The following is a 23189-nucleotide window of genomic DNA, read 5'->3' on the forward strand; positions in this document are numbered from 1 at the left end:
AAGTACGAGTCCCCGCAGGGTACATCACTTTTTTCTCTCTTTTTTTTTCACCTGTTCTCGATGTTTCTGTCTGTGTTCTTGTCGGCTTCCATTAAATAGAATTTCGAGTAGAGACCAATATATATGATAAATAATCATTTATTTGCGAATCTGCACTCGTACAATATACATTTTCGAGATTTTGATTTTGGAAATGAAGTGTATATAATATTGAATAGTAAAAATAGTAAAATAAAAATAATATTTGTATAAATATTGATTAATTAATTAGAGTTATACATGCTTTCCAATCAGGATTATATAGAGAGGACTTACTTCTAAGTGCAATCCGAAAACAAATATTTGAGTTTTAATCTGACCCAAAGTTTATAACTTACAGGATAATTTATACATGATTGGTATTGTAATTTTTATGCTTTTATTATAATCTTCTATAAGTTATGATTTTACCAATTCAAAATGTAGAACGATAAACAAGTGTAATATTATATTTGTTACGAAAAGCTTTTAAGGAATGTGCTTTCAGGACGTGATCTGAGGGAGAATTTGAGACCCCTCTCGAGCTAAGAAATTTCCGCCTTCAGGACGATATATTCGATCGTTATAGTTTTCCGTTACAAATCTGAGGATAATAGAGCAGTGAGTATACTTCATTTTTTTTTAGCTATGGATTTAAGATTCGCAATTCATTTAATGTTCCGTTCTAATCGAGTTTGAAAGAAAAGAAGTTTTCAATGAGTTACTCAAAGAAATATTTTCAGCCTCCGGATGAAAATAGGAAGACACTTAAAAAAGAAACAACTTGCTACCGGGTTTGAACACACAAACATGTGATTGATAGTGTATCGACCCAAACCACTCGACCGTTTTGCATGCCTTTGCACTTCTTCTTTTGCCTTTTGTGAAAGCAGTTTACTGTTCCATACTCGCTTTTGTTTACTCCGATACGACTATGAGTTCTCAGCAAATATTTGGACGTTACAGCTCTTGCATTGTATAAAAGTGTTTCTAGAATAAATCACAATCAATATTATGTCCTAATAACATACGTAAAACAGGTTGAATTCGTGAAATGATTGAGGTTGGAGTGAGCGTAAATGTTTTCATAGTTAGGAGCCTGGATATGCAAACCCGCTTAACGTGGGGATTTAATTTTGTGAAATTTGGTACCTGTGAACAAAACGGATATGCTCTTGTTATATTCTATAAAAGCTAATGAAATTATGTAACACGATTAAAAATCATCCTATCTGATAGCAAAGAGATGGCACTTTAAATATACGACAACAATTGGGGAAAAAGTGCTGAATATTAGCACAAAAGTTTCGAAGGCTCTAAAAGTGTTCACAAGTACAACGCCTTCCCCTATACCAGAATAATTAATATCAATTGAAAGTAGAACATATTTTATGATAAAATTTAAAATGGAAAAGGCCAAACAATAATAACCGATTCGGTACAGATTCCATAAAAAAGCAGTACGGCATTTCATTACTTTCTTTTATATTTTGATAGTAAGAAGTGAAACACAACGAATACAGATTGGATAATAACGCTTTGTTGCTTTATTTATCAGTGGCGACGTAAGGGGGATGCGAGCAGTGCCCCCGCCCTGAGCCCCACTTTATGGGGGGGCAGACGGTGGGTAACAAAAATAATTACTAAAGAACCTTGATAGCATGAGTCGTGTAAGAGCCGTCAGTATCTATAATCAACACCTTTAATAAAAGTAAACGGAATCTATTGTCAATTAATATTACATCAAATAATGGATGAAAAAACAGAAATCTCTCTATTGCTTAGGGTCACTCTCTTGGGTCCTGCCAAAATATTTAAAGAAAAAACAGAATGTAGATTAAAAATAAATAAATTAAAAGTATCATTATCTTGGGGCCCCCGAAAGAAATATAAACGAAAAGGCTAAAAGTACGTGAAAAAATAATAAAACTAAGTTTCCCTTTTGGGAGCCCCAAAAAATTAAAGAAAAAGCTGAATGTATCATAGCTGAATGTATAAATAAAAGTTCATTCTCTTGGGGCCCCAAAAATTTAAAGGAAAAATGTGAGGGATTAAAATAAGAATAAAACGAAAGTTTCACTCTGTTGAATAACCTCAGAGAACCTGAGTGTACATTAAAATATAATAAAATCTAAGATGTTATGATGCAGCGATCGATTGGGTACTTCTCCATCGATAGCCATGTGCCGGTAGAATTCCAATGGTGTTGGGTTTGAGGAAATTCTGGCGGAATACTAAATTGGAAACACTTGCAATCGTGATCGTCTCCAAGAAGGGATTTACTTTGGTTTCTGTTTTAAATGACGTCATAAACGAAACGCATGTTTGTCGCAGTACATTGACATCTTGAATACAATAGTTGATAATTTCCTTCTGAAAATAAAACGTGTCATGACGATGTTCGTTGCACCACTGCTTGAACTTGTTCCTGTCTTCGACGGACATTTCATTTGCAGCATAATACTTCGTTTCTGGAAGTGGTCCACTATACGATTGATTTTCTTTGGTGTTGAAGAAATGCGGGAAGTGGCCTTCGGTTGCGGGTAAATTGAACGCTTTTGACAATTTGCTTAATGTCATAGGCAGGAAGTTCAAAGAGTCAATGAATGTCAGATTATTCAAGGTTAAACTCAGTATCTTGGTCCCATTTAATATGACTTCAGGTATCCATTGACATTGTTCTACCATGGTCTTTAGAATAAAATGTCCATCGTAGCCCTTCGAATTGTGAGGCAGACAGAAAATCCTACTTATATTGGGACGACTTCCCGCAAGTACTGGAGAAAATCATAAACTGGATCGTCTCCTTGGAAAATATGTTGGCGCTGACCACACGTACTGTAGACTGCTGGATATTATCGTTTTCAATACATGCATAACATACTTGTTGTGCAACCAATAAATTTGGAACATACGATCTCCATTATTCTTGTCTTGCATGGATTCTATATCGTAGAAAATCAATAAGGCTTTCTTTGCGTGCATGAGTGAAGGAACACCAGGTTTCAAGCATTGTCGATCTGGAAGCATAAAACATTGATGTGATCCTGGAACAATCTTCTTACATACATTACAAAAGATCTCATTCCAGTCATGAAGGCGTTGACCACTTCGTACAACAGAATATACTCTGTAACATCTAGTACATTGCTTCACCTTTTTACATACAGATTCCCTTTGATGATATGCAGCATCACGATGATTGTTAAAACATCCCTCGCCGTAAAATTGACGATTGCAGTCGTTGCACAATATCGGCGTTTGATTCTTGTCGCATAGAGGTCTCTGTAAACATTTGAAGCATGTTACAGGACAATTTTTCACATGTTCATTACGTTTACTATACTTTTTATGGCAAGTTTCACAGTAGAAATTGGTTGCAAACAAGCAGTTAAAGATTGGATGATATCAAAGTGCCCAGCCAAACAAATTAGATTTATGGGAGTGCGATTTTCATCGTTGGGCACCTCGTACATGATGTCATGACCTGAAAAACTTGTATAAACAGTAATTTTATACTCTTTGAGGTATGACTGGAATTGACGAATTTCATTTACTCTGCCCCCGTGGTCCAAATTGACTCCTGCATTTGAACATAACGTCTCGACTTCTTGGTCCGCAACACATTTTCTCTGATTTTTATATTGCTTATGTCGTTTCATATCTACATTCTTGTATTTTTTCAGGCCAATAGCAATAACATGGGCGTACGCCAGACACCTTGAATCTTGATTTCTTACGCGTACAATCCCTCGCTTACTACGTAACAATTCTTCGTTCTCCAGTACTCCTTGCCGCAAACCGCCATAGCCACGTGGAATATCCACACGATGAAAATGAACGGTCAATGGTTAGTGAAGCAGAAATGAATTGTTACTTTGTAAAACTCTTTCGAACGATGCCCACATCGTTTCCAGTGTCAGGTTTCGTGCTTGGCGAAAACTCACCCAAAATGGCTTATTGATATTTCGTGGCGATATTACCGATAAACCAACCATCGCCTCATCGTCGACATTGGCTAATAAATGGTCCAGCATCACTTGGAAACTATTATGCACATACTGGATAATATCGGTTCGTACGGGTGGTGCGTTAAATTGAATTTCGAGCATTCTGCCTCCAATGTTAAATCGTCTGTAATGACGAGTGATTTCATTACGAACAGCAAAACCCGATTCGGCCATGGGTAAAAGGAGAAAACAAACAGGTACAATTACTATAAAATATGTAATGGGAAAAAAGGAATTGAGCAGCGTGAATTTACTACAAAAAAAAAAGAGAAAGAAAAATCTTAATCACCTGATAAACAAGAAATCATAATGTTTATGATAAATTCTTAACTACGTAATTCATGTAAAGGTCATAAGTTTGATTCTCTGGCGGTGGCGTTCAGAATCCCATTATGAAAGCACACGTAATAGAAATCAAAGTTTTATTTTAAAATAATTATGTTACTGAAATGTGTGTTTTATTGCTGCCATACTGGAAAGCAAACTCGAGACCATTACATCAGCATATAACTGACCTACCATTCTATAGTTATAAAAAGAATGCATGAAATGAATGAATGTTTCAACAGTACTGAGATGTGACAAAGTACGCGTAAGCATTTTTCCACTCACAACGACCTTTAAAATCATGCGTTTGCAAGCTTAAGGGATTCATTAAACGTTAACGTTACGCATATGTAATTGTCAAAACAAAATCTGTATAGCGTAAAACTTTAAACCAAATATTCATGCACTCTTTTTTATTTTCATCATGGCTAAGCGGTTAGCGTACATGGTTCTAATGTGGAAGGCCGTGGTTCAACCCTCGGTGGGTTTGCTTTTGACGTCCGGGTGCTGTCAAGCTTTTTTTCTTGAAATTTAATATTTTCATGCGTTATACATTCATTTCAAAACAAAGCTAAATGGTTGACGTACACACCTCTGGCCCCTGGTTCAATCCCAGGTATTTGCTCAAATATTACGTTAAGCTGAAGGGACGCTAAACTATAACAATGCGTTTGCAAGTTTAAGAGATTCATCAGACATTAACGTTACGCATATGTAATTGTCAAAACAAAATTTGTATAGCGTAAACTTTTAACCAAATATTCATGCACCCTTTTTATCATTGTGGCTAAGCGGTTAGCGTACATGCTTCTAACGTGGAAGGCCCTGGTTCTACCCTAGGAGAGTTTGCTTTCCACGTCTGGGCGATGTCAAGCCTTTTCTGAAAGTTAATAATATTATTCTCATGCGTTATCAAACATTCTTTCAAAACTAAGCTAAATGGTTGACGTACACACCGCTGGCCCTGGTTCAATCCCGTCTGGTTGCTCGAATATCATATTAAGCTGAAGGGACGCTAAACTAAAACAATGTTTCAAAGAGAATCGAACCATATTATTCTCAGGCATAGTTTTCGAAATTCTGTAACGCATGCTTTTCAAAGCTAAGCATACACATTACTGGCCATGGTTCAATTATCTGCGTGCGCTCAGATTGAACATTAAGCTCCAGGGACACTAAACCAAAATAAGCAAACCATATCATTTCTCATGCTTAGTTTTTAATGTGTGTGGGGGGTTCCTGTTTCGATCTCGTGAGTTTATTCGGGGTACTCCCACTTTCCCATTCCACTAATTCCTTCATACCCTAAATATTTCGTATTAAAAGTAAAACAGTGTATTAGTGATCCGCCCACAAATATGGAATAAAAATGATTTTTGAATCTTGTGTGAAAAAAAATCTCACTGAACTTACTTCAAACGCAATGAACAAAAAGTCGCCGCAGTAAAGTTTAAATGAAGACACTTTAAGAAGCAGACCTTCTTCACTTGACAGTTGAGTACGGTGTAGGATATGAAAAATAAAATTTAGATTTTTATTTAGGTCGCTGTGAAAACGACGTCATCATCAACCAATCAGAAACGAGGAAATTCATAAAATGACATCACAATGAACCAATCAAAACGTGGATTTTGTCATGAATCACGAACCAAAACGATTTGTAACAATCGATCGTGATGTCATTCACGTTTCTCAATAGTTACGACATCTAGTATCGCAATTCTGATCATCATATCATCCCAAATGATTTCTGCTTGGATCATGTCACTACCTGTCGTAACTGTGACGACATTTCATTTTCCTCATATTCCATACGAAAAATGTCAATGCTTGCTTTTTCCACGAATCATGCTGACACGTTCGTAGTAAAACAAAAGTAATACGATGCGCATCCGCTGACGCTTGCATTTAAATCATATGTGCTTCTATGTCAACACACAAAGAAGTCTATCAGCATTTTATTTTAATCCACGAACGGAAGCGTTACACTGCCAGATTTATTTTCTTAAAGTACAAGTGTATTCTTTTCAAGGACCATGTTAAGAAACCCAAGCACGATTAAAACTGAATTCATTCATAGCTAAGCGGTTAGGATACACGTCTTTGGTTTGGAAGACCTGAGTTCGATTCCTGAAGAAACATTTCTTAGGATTTTTCTTTTACTTTTCTAAAACTTGATTTAAATTTCTAGTTCGAAAATTTTAAAAGTTTAGTTCGATAAGAAGTTTGAGTTGAAAATTTTAAATTTGATTCACATCTTTAGTTCAACACTTTTGTTTTTAAAAACTGGTTTAGTTCGACAAAATTTTCTTACAAATTTTATCGTTCGAAAAATTTTTGTTTTAATTTTTAGTTCGAAATTTTTTAATTTCTTTAGTTTTAAAATTTTAAGTTTTGAAAATATTTAGTTTCAAAAATTTTTGCTCGAAAATGTTTTGATTTGAAAATTTAGCTAGAAAATTTTGTGTCAATTTTTGGTTCGAAAATTTTGGTTTGAAATTTTTGTATAAAATTTTTTAGTTACAAATTTTTTTAGTTCGAAAATTTTTTTAGTTTTGAATTTTTTTTAGTTCGAAAAATTTTGTTTGAAAATTCGTGCGGAACCGTTTCGAAAAGAATCAGAGCAGTTTACGTAAGAAAAATCTGGCAACATTGTTTCCATTAATTAAAGTGCTTACTGAGCAATAAAACACTGAGCGTTTAAAAAATCGCTTAACCTCTCAACAATTTGTTATAAGAAATCGACAAGCGACAGGAATGGACCCTCTTTCACTATTGTTAGAAATAAATGTATCCTTTCAGAGATATACTAATTCAAGGACAAGATCTCCATACGTAAACATATAAGGTAAGAACCATCTTTCTTAAAAGGAAACGATAATTTTTAAGGTGACCCTCAGTACAGTAACAATAAAAGGTGATGTAATTCTAAAATCCCGGTCTAGGGTGGATCGCCATCATATCACTCTGAATTTCTGACATTGGGGTGAGTAACATCATGTGATTTCTATCCACCAATCGAAATTGAGGTACCAAAACATTCATCTTACCCGTAAACGGAAACAAATGAGTGAGGCATTTCCCCACGTTATACCATGTAATCTGTTCACCGTGTGGTGGGTTTAAAATCATGTGCCTTCTATCCTCCAATCAGTATCGTAGTACCAATCCCAGAGCCAAAGATCATGTGACCTCTATCAACCAAGCAGTATCATGGTACGAAAGCATTGATCTTACCCGTAAAAGGGAACGAATTTCAAATATCTCTGGACCTAAGATCACGTGACATCTGTCAGCCGAACAGAATCAAGGAACCAAAGCATTCATCTTACCCGTAAAAGGAAACGAATTTTTAAAAAATCCAAGAGGCTAAGATCATGTGACCTCTATTAACCAATCATCATCGTGGTACCAAAGCATTCATGTTACCCATAAAAGGGAACGAATTTCAAATATCCCAGAGTCTAAGATCACGTGACATCTCTCAACCAATCAGAATCAGGTATCAAAGCACTCATCTTACCCGTAAAAGGGAACAAATTTCAAAAATCCCGGTCATAAAAGAGAATGAGGGATTTCCCCGCGGAGTGCCTCATGACGTCATACCCCGTGACCTGGAAATTTGAATTTCCCGCGTGGGCGTGGCCTAAAGTCACGTGACCTCTCTCAGTCAATCAGAATCGAGAAATTTTTGCTGACTCGACGAGCCATACGTCGGGGCCTACTACTGACGGCCCCGGGCGCCTAAGTAAGGGAGGCGAAAAAATCGGGAGAAAAAGGGGCAAAAGAAAGGAAACTTACTTGGAATATATGTATGGGGGCCGTGGTATACTCTCGCCCCGGGCGCTGATTTTTCACGGCACAGCCCTGGATGCAAGTAATGCGGCCACGTCTGCTAGCCTGCTTCGTAAGATATCTATGTTTATTAATTTATTTATCAGTTTAAGGGAAGGACACAAAGAATAGATCAAGGTACATAATGCTTTATTAAGGTACTAGCATTGTGTTGCTAACTAAAAGCTCTTTCCTTGGGACGCTGTAGTCACTGATTCATTTTTTCCCTTGTTTTCTTTCTTTTGTTCTTTACAAGTCGAATTTTCAGTGAGCGAAACCCTTTTGCTTAGCCGGTTTCTCCTTTTTTGTTCTAGTTTTTTGCCGTATAAATTTACACTTCAGTCCACAAATTTAGAGTGAAGAAGATGTTCAATAAGAAAGCAAGTGTTATTCACAAAGGAAAAGAAAAGACGTGAATTATGTTATATTACTTCCTTCTATATTTAGATTGAAATAAAATAGACCTATTTTTTACGGGGTAATTTGTGTTCTGCATCCTAGTTTTTAGAGAAGCTGGGTGAACTGTTGCACAATTCCATCATATGGATAGCTGTTTACAATCGTGTCGCATGTCCATTCTTGTGATTGTGTAGATGCTCAATAAAAGGAACACTGAATATCAGTCCGTTGTAGCAACCGACTAGTACGCGTGAAACAAGCCTACACGGTATTTCGTGATTAGTCCACGTGAATGTCTTGATTTCGACCTTGCAGAAGGCACTGGTACGTAAGTAGGCCCTATGGTGAAACCTACACCGTATTTGTTTGTTTATTTATTGTTTCACTTGTGATTATCATTCTAAACAAGCTTGGGAGCGTGTAAGGTTAGGTCCTATAGTTTTGTGAAAGTGAACCAAATGGATTTGAACCCACAAACTCACGCTCCAAAGGCGAGCTCTCTGACCAGTAGACCAGTCAGGGTTCTACTAAAGTCTGTGGGTTTAGAACCAAAGCCGATTACGGTTAGAAGTTTCTGAAATTTTGGAAGAAAAGAGATTGCCTAACACTGACTATTAGAGAGTAAATCTGTATGAGTAGGTATTTTCAGGTGTCAACTTTTACGAGGTTACTTTTATGAATTAGAAATGTTTTGGTTTTGTAAGCTTTAACTTTCGTTTGCTTCATTAAGTTCGTTTAAATTAGATGCTATGTAATTGTCATGGATTCGCCGATTCGGAAGAGATGAGAATCTGCTTTTAATCTGCATACTAATGAATGCTTGATATATAAACCGCAAGATGGGCCGCCTAATGGACCGAAGGGCTCTTAAAGGTTCCTCTTACTCTAAGCATCTTGAGTATAGATATGAATTATTAAAACAAATGAAAAATAATTATATCGTTATAATAGTTTAATTACTTAATCCAAGAAACGAATTGCAAGGACTAGCAACGACGCACGAGATGTCTCTTACTTTCGAGGGGTTTAAAAATAAGGTTATACTCACATTGTGCCTATTGCAAGAGTTGTAACACTGCTGAATTGGGCGGGCGTAATTCGTTTAGTAGCGGTCTGGTCCGTTAACTCCGTTTGGTTTTGATACATTGTCCAATAGTTAATATGGAGCTAAATAAAACAAGTGAAGAAACAACAGGAGAAAAAGACGACTGCAAGACGCCTCATTATAAAACTAATAAAAATATTATTCTGTTTTTTCCCACTAGTTCTATGTCTGGATCAAAAAGCACTGGGACCACGGCAGGTGAATGATGTTTTCTTTAATCAAAGACATCATTGTTTATTACTAGAGCCAGAATGGAGTTTTTTTAACAAACCGACCTGCCGTAGTATTGAAGTATATACCGGTTCTTGCACACCCCCTAATCAACGAATTAGGCTAAATCTTTTTTAAAAAATCTAGTTTACGCACACGTTTTGCCTATCGTTTTTCCCTCCACGTGTTAGTTTAAGTATACATTACCTCTCCTAGTACTTTTGACAAATATTATTTAACACAAAAGGATAGCACAATGTTAAAGTGAGATTGAGTAGGACTTTATGACATCTAAAATCATAGAAATTTACATCTAAAAACTGTAACATAACTAAATTTTTCAAAGTAAAAAGCAGCAAAATTTGTACACAGGTGGACCTGAGAGGACTTACGCCTTTCTCTTATTTATATATTTATTTATTTATTTGGTTTTGCTTTTGGCTGCCACTCAGGCTCCTTTTTCTCTGTTTCAATTTCTGTTGCTTCTACTGCTGTTTCTGTTGTGCCTCCGTATTCCTTTCCCGACTAGCGCTAGTCTCCATTCACGTCAACTCCCTCTGATCCTCTCTGGCTTGTAGAGGAGAAAGTAAAAATCCTTCTTCTGGCTTGGAGGCGATTCGAACTTGCGACGTCGACCACGCGGACAACTACTTATAGCTGGCCAGACCATGAGCGAGTCCGCTCGGCTAACACGAACTCAAGGAAATCAAGTGAAAGTCGGTCCTTATATATGAACAAATACTTCTACAAGCAAGGCCATCTATTAGCAAAGTGATAAACTAAATGATATGCAACGCCAACTACTGAGTAAGTGAGTAACTTCTTGAATATGTTCACCTAGCCGGCAAATTTAGCTTAAGCATCAATGTTCAAAAATAAAAAAAAATGTCAGTGCTGCCAACCCACTTAGTGTTTACCCCAAATATTTTTTCAGAGGATAGTTTTACCCCTCCATAGTTACAATGCGCTAATTCATCCAATAAAAAAGTTGGCAAATTTCTGAAAAAAGAATATGAGAGCAACACTGCAAAAAAGAAAAATTCAGATATTTGAAAAACAAAAAATACTAGCGTAATGTACATAAAATTCTAAGTCTTTTTTTTAAGAAAACATTTTCCAGAAAACAAAGACAAACCCGTAAAAAATTCCCGAAATTTTGAATTTGCTATAACTTCGCCAAATATTCCTGGATTTTCAAAATTAAAACGACAATCAATAGAGAAATAAATTTACTATATTGGGAATGACTTGTAGGTTGCATAGCTCTAAGGATATTATTACAAAAAACTTAAATAACTCTCTTATTTACATATGGATCTTTAAAATTCAAATGGCATTGCATTCTGTATGTCTAAAGGTCTTAGTTTTATAGCTTTATAACCATAAAACTCTTAAAATCAATTAACTATAATATAAAACATTCTTAAAATTACAAGTTCGGATAGTGATAATGGAATCTTCTGCTAACTTCATTCTCTATGGGAAACAATGATTTCTTAAACTCAGTCCATTGGGTTATGAGTTTAACCCAATAGCTGGTCAAACTGGCCAGCTATGAGTTTAAGCTGAATAAACAACCATTAATTTCGAAGACAACTTCTGTGCTTTCTTGTACATTCATAATGATTACATTGAAATTATTAGTAAGAATAAATTTCTCTTGGGGATCCATACTAACAACTCCATTTTTTACTTTAGAAATTTTTTTTATCATTTTTGTTACTTCTTAGATTCATTTTTAAAGAACTGCTGGTGTATTTTATAACCATTAGAAAGATCTTTCATTCCATCGTACCTCAAACAGTTTCTTACTTTTCATCTCTTTTAAAACTTGATCAGTATCTTCATTATATCTCTTTTCTCATTTAGATGTACTAATACCCTTTCCCCAGTGTATTTTGTTTGTATCAAGTTCCATGAGGTTATTTCGTATGATTTTCCTTCTTCCAGATCTTGGAATTTAACAACCTTTAGAATGTTAATATTGTTTTTCTTGTTTAATTGTGAGGCCATTTCTCATTTATTGTATAAAACTTTTAATTTTTTTCTCCATCCAATACTTTAATAACGTTGAGCTCATCCTTAAGCATAGCAATTTGAGTAACCATATTTTTATATTATTTCTTCGACGCTATATCAAATCGTGTTGATAAACCAGTGATATTGGCAGAAGCAGATGCAAATGCTGCTGTAATAATTGAATAGACTGTAACAGGAATAAATATATTGATAAAACCCGTTGAAGCAGAAAGTAGTATCGAAAATGCAATAAGAGTAACATAAATACATTTTAACCTATTAAATTTCCTCTTTGTTTTCGCTAGTAAATTTTGAAGTGTTAATATCGTATCCTCAATTAACACAATTAGATTATTTCGTGGAATGTTATCTGGAATATTCATTTTATTAAATAAGTTTTTTATGATCATATTTTAAATTATCAGTTCCTCTTAAATAAATACAACAAACAAGTGGAACGATTGGTTTCTATTAAACAAATTATTCTAGTCATCTAGCTTAAACACAAGTGGAACGATTCGTTCCTATTAAACAAATTATTCTAGTCGTATAGCTTAAACACATGTGGAACGATTCGTTCCTATTAAACAAATTATTCTAGTCATCTACCTTAAACACAAGTGGAACGATTCATTCCGTTTTGTACGGTTTGGATCACAATCTGTTTATCTTCTTGGGCTATATATAAGTTTTAACGATATTACCATTAAAACACTTACGAACTAAACATATAATTGATTTATATCTTCTCGATTATTTTTTCTTTTTGAACATAATATTCAAGGTTTTTCTTGCCAATCATTACAACATAACAAATCGCTTTATCTGGTACATCGCTTTCAAAATTAACAATTAATTTCAAATTGGTTCTATCATTTACAGTTAATGAATTACGCTTGCTTATGTTAATTACGAACATGGGTCCATTTTCTAAAAACTCTTTAGGATAATAAAACATCTCCGTGTTTCCAATTGTGACTCTCTTGTATATTGTATACATTTCGTAAGCTTTGAGATATTTATGCTTTTCGAAATCTAAGTTCAAAGATTCTAAAGGAAAAGACTCATTTCTAGAATTACGAAAATGGATAGTCTGTACTTTAAAATGATCAAAATAGCTTGAATCTCTTTCTTGATTATCATTCCTATCAGTTTGAAAAAATGCAATTACAAAATTGGGCATATCAAATTTGCTTGAGTTAAATTGTGTGGTTAGATCAAATTTTAAATATTTACCTGTAACTTATTTTTGTAAACATTGATATGTGTTGAAGGAAATTGAAATTTTACCCTCTTTTAACATGTTAGTTCTTCGCAAGGTAGCGTAGTTAGGCTCATAATTAACAATAGGCATTCTCAACTCCATATTTGTAATCTTAACTTTACCTGAATGTGGTTGATCATTCTCATACCTTCCATCCTGCTTTTTAGTTTTCCAAATAGCAAATGCATTATCATCAGAACCACTTCTTTTAAATGTATATTTCAATCCTCCTTTCCACATAATATCTTTATAATCAGAACAAAATCCTATGAAAATCTTAGTAAAAATACTAATTCTTCATCTGTTCTTCGCCATGTAATTTCTTCCCATCCACATTCATCATAATGATTCTGGTTTTGAAATTGTACGTGTGTTTACAGCAGCCAAAGTTAAACCAGGATAATCTACAATATCTAATATTTGTCCATGTTTACTAACTTGTATTTGAGAAAATAGATGTGGGAAGAAGTTATTAACAAGTTTAATATTTTGGCCAGCAGTATATTCTCCATTAGCATCTCTACGTCTAATTTCGAAAGTTGCATAAATATCAGCATAATAGGGATGAACGAACCTATCCCCAACATCTATATCAAACTCAATAGATCTGTTTGGTTTATTTAAATTTTCGATTGTCTTTTGATTAGGTTTGAAAGATAGTAATTCATATGACTCTATTTTATCCATATTTATTATAAAAATATGGTTATCGTTTTATGAGTTCAACCAATGAAACAAACTTAAATATAACTTCTCCTAATATCCTTATTTCTATTCACCTGACTAATGATTTCTGAAAAACTATATCCATCTGAAAAAAATTACTGCAATACATACTCCATACTCCATACTGCATACTCCATACTGCAATACATAAATGCCTACAGATTACCGCCTTAAAATGTTGTATACGATTGCTACTGTACTTTATATTATAACCAAGTGTGGAAGGCCGAGTGCCCTCTGATCCATCTGCATATCGAAATGCAGATGTGAGCACATTTCCTTATTAAAATGGTAATTTATGGTAATTTGTGAATAAATTAATTGCTTTTAATTAGCCTTCATTTGAATATCATGTAACGATTATGAATAACCATTGGGTAAACACGGAGCGCAATACGATACTATTAATGTTCTTTCGATATATATTTTATTCATGTTTGTACATTTATTTTTTATAGGTTATGAATATCATTAAGTATTTGCGTGCATCTCATTAACGGGAAATAGGATGTATATACTTACAGGCATCATTTGATTTGCATATGCTGCATATAGAGAATATGAGAAGAAATACATTATATTTTGTTACTTCGTATATAGAAGTCTTGAGCTTCATGATGCAGAGAGAGCTTGAACAGAGATTTTTTTCTCTTTATGGCGACAGTGTTCTGAGCTGAGAGTCTCTGTCAGGTGATTAACTACTAAGAGGAGAAGAAATGCCTAGATGAAAACGGAAAGACAGAAAGATTGTTTATAGGAAGTATACTGGAAGCTTCATCTGTATAGAATATCTAGGTGGAAACATTGCTTGCGAAGCGCACTCCATGCTTTGTTGAAAAAGTCATAAAATTTTTAGCGTCGCTACGATAGATTTTCAATTTCTATACGTGTGCTTTTCACACATTTTAAAAGAATGTCCCACCTCCCGAGCTCTACGCGTCGCCCAAGCGTCAACCGTTATCGTCAGCTATCCAGCCTAGCTCTCTTTTTCCCGAGATGCACTGCGTGTTTGAAATCTTGTATTTTATTTTAATTATTTTTATGTGTAATTTATTAATATTACCGTATTACGCTCATAAGTTCTTGGAAAGACCGTTAAAATTCATGATTTCATTTGTCATCGATTTTCCCTACGTACAAGACATTTAGATCTGTTGTGCATTTTCAAAATTTGCTAATATCAACAGATGTTTCCCTCTCCCTCTGTCTTGGCATGATGGCAGCCTGAATTAGCAGACGCGCATAGGGAGACCATGGAAAAAAGATTCCCTACGAGTAAAATATGTAATGTCATCTGTGTATCTCTATATAATTATGTTCTGTATATATTTTTGTCTTAATGTGTGTATAACCATGTTTTACTATTCTGTGTACTAGGAGTACTATAGTTACTATAGTTACTAGGAGTGAAATATGTATTGTTTACTTAGTTCCTGTCATGGACTTCTGTTTTGGACAGGAGCTTTCGAAACTATAGTACCGCTTGTCACAATGATGGCAGCACATGTCACGAGTGGTTTGTTCTCTGCAAGAGCAATTTGGCGGTTCCAAGCGTTGCTGACTGGATAGACCACATAATTTTAGCCGCAGGCTACCAAAGCTTTTTGTGTCTATTCTTGGAAGAGCGAGTGGCTCAATTTCCAGGAATCTACGTAGGTTTCAAAGTTTTTGTTGAAATTGTGATTTTCAATTCGTTGTAAAGTTCCAGAGCGGTGAAGCCGTCGACTCCCTGGAGCTCTGTTGAATAAAGTACATGATATTGCTTGTACCGCGAAATCGGTTATGATAGTCATACTTATTAAGTGATAGTTGGTGCTCACAAGACAATATGTGAGGTATAATCTGTTAACTTCCAAATAGTGCAGTGGCACTTAAGTGACATTCTTGACGTGGAATGAAATAATAGATTTCAACAGGTCTCATTTGAGATCTATTGGCCTGTCTCAGTAAAATGACAGAACCCTTCTGAACTTTTACGAAGGAGACTACCAAACGTTGTGAATATTTTGTGCTGACCAACTTCTGTGTCAGATCTGACGAGATTTTGACGTCTTTCCTTCAGTTACGTCATCGACGTCCAGGAACGGTGCAACGCCCATAAACATGATAACGTCAGAAACCAGTAGCTTCCTGCGTGTAATTACCGTCACATAAATATTTGCGAGTCCCTTCAAGTGTGCAGAGACTATCAAGAAGTGGACGTTATGTCGTCAATGCATTAGAAGATGGAACTGTGTAACAAGATTCGAAATTGATAAAATTTGTTTTTTTATTATCTTTTCATGTTCTCTACTCCTCACCTCTATATAGAGACAGTTAGAGACAATAAACTCTTGAAAATGAGGAGAAATTCTTATGTTTGCTTAATAGCTTACAATTTTTGGGAGGTCAGCTGGATCTCTAGTGTGTGTTAGTTAATCTAGGTCAAGTGTAATAAGATATATATAAATATCAGTGTGTAAATGGTGCACCAGTGAAATTAATTCTCATCAATAATATTACAAGGAAGTGTTATATTAAATTAAACCATTGTGTGTGTTGACATCAGTCATCCTGCTATTCAAGCTGGAAATAAATTTCTATCAACTACCAGTAGCGAGAGAATTTCTGTTTTCCTGTATGGTGAGTATCCTATTGCTAATTCTGATGTTTTCTTTCAGGATGGAGAGTTAAGGAAACATTCTACTCCTTTACTCGAGTATTTCTGACCACCTTCCTGAATGGGGCCCAGGAAGACTTCACGCCCAGAGAACCAAAGAGACCCAGCTATGAGTGTAAAGGGTACATAACAGGTGCTACCTGTTTGCTTGAATTTTTTTAACATTTTTAAATTTACCATACCCTTTACAAGTAGCTGCTGAGACCATAGCTGTGGTAACCAAATCCCTGAGATTATTTTGAAATTAGAACACTGAGATATTATTTTGTTTTAACTACTTACTCATGCTCATGAAGGTAACAAGTGTGGCAGTGGCGGTTCCAGCAGGAGGTCACCTTTGACACTCCAAGTAGAGATTTGCCTAAGTAAGAGCATTTATTAGTATTTTTCATTAATATTTAAATTAATTTGAATATCCCTCGACACTCCACCACCTTTTATCAGTAAGCTGTGTTGGGTACTGAGGGCGAATATGTATTGCGCCTAGCCCTTCACACAAGGTATTTTACGAGTGTCTTTGGTGGATTACCTCCGAATGAATCAAACACATACTTTCTATTTACTTCTTTAAAATAACCAACCCAATGAGTTCCTATATTTTATACGTATCAAAGTTAACAAGAAAAAACTCATTCTTCTTTGGTTGTTTACGCAATTCATCACTCATAAATACACCTCTAAAGTTTTTTATCGTAAGCCGTTTAACAAGATGAATTAGATCTATGTTACTTAAGACTTTGATTCATTTTATTTACTGTTTTGGGCTTTAAGTTTTTTGGAAGCTTACCACCTTGTTTCTCTTCCATTGCTAAGTTATGTCTCATTTGTTCTTCTAATTCTGCTTTATTCTTTTTCACATCTTCTACCGTTTTTACTACAGTAGCAACTCCTGCAGTAGCAGAACCAAGAGCACCTATTAAAGCTAGAATGGTTGGAATAGTAAATATAAAACCTCCATAGTGAACTTTATTATCATTTACTCTTATTTCTTTGTTTATTTTCTTACCTTGAGGTATAGAAAGAGTTAAATGTATTTTTGTACCTCCTTTCATCTTTTTAGCTTTATCATTTATCTGTTTCTTAGTTAAAATGTGATCAATATTTAATTGTTTAAGTTCCTCGTTAGGAATTGTAAATGTAAAACTACTTAACTTCATACTTATATTTATTATAAAACTTTTATAGAAAAAACGTAAAAATTAAACACCGTACTTATAAACCTAAACCAAACCTTACTTTTGCATTCATACTTAAAGCAGTTCCAAGAGCAGGTAGTTTTTCACTTATTTGATTAGCAATTTTAGCAAAACCTTTCTCCCATGCTTTATTTTCCAATTCTTTGTTTGCACTATGTCTTTATTATCTCTGTAGTAAATATCATGATCTCTACAAGCTTCATCTAATGGATTAATACCTTTATCTCCTCTTTCTAATCTTTCTTGTAGCTTCGTAAAAGGCCCGCAAAATTCGTATCCAGGAATATGCAACTCTAGTATTTCCTTCATGTTAAAATCCTATTCATTAATCCTTTTCCATACTTCTCACTGTTCCAAAATTTTGGAGGTAACCTATTCAATATACTTATCAAATAACCTATACCCTTTGCATCATTAGGAATAAGTTGCGAGAGTTTAGAATTAATCATATTCATTATGCCTACTTTCTCATAATAAAAGTTATGATTTCCAGGTTTTTCTTCTCCATCTATAACTATTAACCTATCTATTATTTTTCTCATATCATCCATCCATATATATTCTTTAGGTAATTCGTTGTATATTTTTATTCCTTCTCCTTACTTTGGTGTTTTTTTCTTGGTGGGTTGGTTCTAGTGTTGGTTTTATATAATTGTCCCAAATAGGTTTGATAATTTCTTTGAATTTTTCACTTCTACTAGATCGTTGTTTTCTTCTATTGGGATCGTTGGTATGAAATACTTCATTAGAATCAATAACTATTTGTGTATATGTTTCTAGTTCATCTTCATTGTAGTTTTTTGGATTATGTTTTGTTAGTAATTCCCATAAACCTAAGGTTCCTGTATAATGTCGATTATTAGTAACTAAATCATCACCATGAATTTTAACTTCCGTATCCCCAATCATATGCACGATTTTTCCACCATCATCATATGATTGAATTCCAAAATTTTTATCATCTCTAGTTGCATAATATATCGAAGCAATCTTACCAAAATGGGTAGCTGGTAAATATTCTATTCCTTCTACTTTATACTTAACTTGCTTTTTCATATGTTTTATTTCTTCTGTTATAGGCGTATCGCTATCACTTATTGAACTCTCATACATAGGAGGTGTTACTAATAAGCTTGAATCTACTTTCGCGCTTTTATTTACAACTGGAACTAACTCTTGAATTACATTTTTATTTTCTTCTGCTACTTTTGATATATTTTGTCCTAAGCCTGCAATTGCATGTATAACAGGTTGATCTTGTTCTTTATATTTTTCATATTTGCTCCGATTAGCTTGTTTAATTTCCTTAAATCTTTTAAAAAGTTCTTTTTTACTTTATTTTTTTAGCTTCAGCAGCATCTAACTGACTTATTTATTATATAAAGAAAAAATAAAAAAACGTAGCCTAACGTAACAGAACATACACGTTTAAGCATGTTTATCTATGTTTAACTTACAGTTTTAAAAAGTCTTTAATTTTATTTCTGTATTTGCCATTATACGTTTTCCTAGTCATATCTATTGTTAAGAAACCATGCTCTTTTTACCAACACTTATTGCATAAAGATTGTAATTTTTAAAACGACATATCTTATCCACCAAATTCATCATATATATGCTTTAAATTTGTATTATCCTGTCTAAAGATACAAAGAAAGTTTAAGTTATCTCTTATTAGCTCTTTTGGTACTTTAGAATATGTTTGTCCGAGATAGAAACAGTTCAAACCTTTATGACGACCTCGAGTAAAATATTCTCTAACGTGGTTTTGTTGTTCTAAAATGAAATCATCAAACACTACCACAGAATTGTTCTCACAGTCATCTGACGGAATAATCTCTTCGTTGTTTCCTTTTACTATTGCAATTGTGTTATTAATATTACATTGCATATCTCGAAAAATTTGTATTAGCTGTTGATTTTTAGGCTGATGTAGACTTTTAAAATAGATATAAACATTTGTATATTCAACCCATTCAGGTGCTAACAAACATTATCAATCACTAACGTTGTTTAACTACAACCACTAAGCCCAACTATTAGACATCTTATATCATCAGGTAACAACACACCGTTCCTCTTTTTCTTTGTGGCTTTTTCTGTTAACCTTACTTTAATATCCTAGTTATATATGTTAATATTTATTATATAATAAATGAACGTATTTAATTTAAATGGTTATTCATCTGTATTAAACATGTCTTTACATTACCCATTTGAAAACAATTGAGAAATAGCTCTTGCAGGATTTTACACATACTTAACTCCAAACATTACAGAAAGAAATAATAAATTAACATTTTGTAGCAATGATAATGTACTTTCAGAGCAACTCATAGTTCAACCTGATCAATATAATTTAAAAGAATTAGAATAATATATTAAATCTAATCTTCCATACTACACCGATCCTTCTAAAGATATTAAATTTACTGACGACATAAAGAACAATAGAGTTAAAATATTTAGCAGATTGTGTTATATAACCTTAGATACCATTAACCTTGTATTAAGTTTTAGTGAGAAGAATTTGGCTAGTAACATAGAGCATGTTGGAGATAAGATACCAAAGTTTCATCCATTTGATACTATAAATATTCACTATGATTTAGCAGAAAGTATGATTTCGAAACATAATGATATAACACATAACGAAACAGATTTAATTGCGACGTTTAGAACAAATGTAGAATTTAGAGAATCAATTATATATGAACCTAGAGAAAAGACATTTTTTCCAATACATCACAACAAATTTAATAATTTCAAAGCTTCAATTCGAGCCGAGAATGGTGATTTGATGGATTTTGGTGGAGGTCGTATAACTGTTCTCTTCGCTGTTAAATAGATATAAATTTTGTATATAATAAATATGGATATCTTTGGTAATGGTAAAAGTAGGAAGAATGATGCTATTAGCGAAGAGCTCAAACACCTTAGTAATCTAGATAAAGTTTTCACATCAAATAATATAACATGGGTTGATTTTAAAAAGAAAAGACTTGTTAATGTAGCTGATGCTATTGACCAACAAGATGTAGTAACTTTTCATCAATTTGAGTCAATAGTCAATGATGTATTAAAATCATTACATAACACATACATAAAAATAGATGATATTAACGCTTTTCGGAAAGAATATATGGAAGAAATCCAAAAGATTAATAATAATGTTGTTCTTTTGTTTAGTGCAAAGGTTCCTATATCAGAATTCAACAAATACAAGGCGGAAATGTCATCGCAGTTAGAGAATGTTGTTAGAAGGAATGATGTAGATAAATTTGTTACAAAAGAAGATTTCCAAAAATCAAACAGAGAAGCAAATATGTTCATTATGAAGAAACTATAAATCTATTATGTCCATTGAGTACTAAGAATGATAAAGACCCAATCTTTAGAATATTTAATCTATCGAATGCTTATAAGTTTCTCTATAATGGGAAAATAATGCATATGGAATTAATTTAGGATAAATAATATCTACGTATATTTTTGAACGATACTTTAGTTGAAACTTTTCCTTTAGACTTTAAAAATGGTGATATAATTACGTTTCAAGCAGAAAAAAATCAGCGTTCGATAAAATGACAATTACTATCTGTTATTATGCACGTAGAAAGAGAAATTATTTTCTATATAATAAACAGGATGTATTGTGTTAAGTGCAAGAAATCAACAGATACGAAGAAAAATACCATTAGAATAGAGCAAACAAAGAATGGAAAATATACTAAGAAAGGTATTTGTTCTATATGTGATGTTACTAAAACTCAATTCGTTAAAATGAAAGATTGACTAGAAGAAGGTAAAGGTTTTAGAGAAGACATTATTGAAGAAATTCACAAAACTTCCAGAAAGAATTATCCTAGGCTAAGTGTTATTACTAAAGGTATAGATGACTTATGGCAAGCTGGCCTTGCAGAAATGGATAGTGGTGTGTTAAAAGGTGTCTCCAAGTTAAATAAAGGCTATAAGTATTTGATAACGATTATTGATGTGTTTTCAAAATATGCTTTTGCTGTTCCCGTTAAAGATAAGAGTGGTAAAAATGTTACAGAAGCGTTTGAACCAATATTAAAAATTAGAAAACCTAATAACTTACGAACAGATCAAGGCAAGGAGTTTTACAATAAGGAATTTAAGAAGTTGATGGAGGTAAATAAGATTAATCATTACTCATCCTATAGCGGTAAGAAAGCTTCTGTTGTTGAAGGATTCAATAGAACACTTAAATAAAACATGTGGAAGAAGTTTACAACACAAGGAAATTATAAATGGATAGAGATATTACCTACACTAGTTAGCGAATATAATAATCAAATTCATAGAACAATTGGTTTGAAACCTATAGGAGTTAACAAGAAGAATGAACGAACAATATTGGAGAAAGTTTATCAAAAAGAATATAAGCGTGTTAAACCCAAATACAAATTAGACGATTATGTTGGTATAAGTAAATCGAAAGGATTATTTGAGAAAGGATATACACCTAATTGGTCAACAGAAGTATTTGTTATTAGCGAAGTTATTCCATCTAATCCGCCTACGTGTAGAATTAAAGATTTAGAAGAAGAGGATGTACAAGGCAGATTTTACGAACCAGAACTATTAAAGACGAAACACAAAGATGAATACTTGGTGGAGAAGGTGTTGAGAAAGAAAGGTAACAAAGTACACGTTAAATGGTTAGGATTTGATTATTCATATAATAGTTGGTAGATAAAAGTAATGTTGTAGTGTAAATATAAATGTTATGTTTTATGGTTATTATTCCATAAAAGGCTAGTATATTAGGTGGACCGAATTCAGACTACTTTGAAAACTCATCTTACACAGTAATGAAAAATTTTATCCTTCTAATTCTAGGAACTTTATTAAAGCAACTTACGAAATACAACTTGTAGATAGCGAGGAAAAATAAATTAAAAATTATTTTCTAAACAATATATAGGGGTACCATGGATAGTTCTCTTACTTTAAATGATATTTGTTACGAGCAGATTAAAGACAATTTTTGGTATGGTATTTTTGGTGATTTCAAATTGAATATAGATATTAGTACAGGATATTTCAATGCTACTAAGTTGTGTCATAGCGGGGGAAAAGAATTTAAACATTGGACAAGGTTAGATAAATCAAAAGATCTCCTACGATATTATAACAAGAAATTGGGTGGGCCTGATCTGCACCACCAAAACTCAATTTACATAGTTGAGTCAAAAGGAACAAATATACAAGATCTATTAGTATCAGGAACATATGTAAGAAAAGAATTAACATTGAGTATCTCATTTTGGATTTCGCATGAGTTTTATAATAAGTGTTACAATATAATCGAAGATTACTTCACACAAGACTTTAAATAGATTCAAGAAGATCAAAAAGGGTCAAATAAGAGTAGGGAAAATAGAACAAACAATGG

Source organism: Thermobia domestica, chromosome 4, assembly GCF_964235325.1.
Source record: "Thermobia domestica chromosome 4, izTheDome1.hap1.1, whole genome shotgun sequence".
NCBI classification, from domain to species: Eukaryota; Metazoa; Arthropoda; class Insecta; order Zygentoma; family Lepismatidae; genus Thermobia; species Thermobia domestica.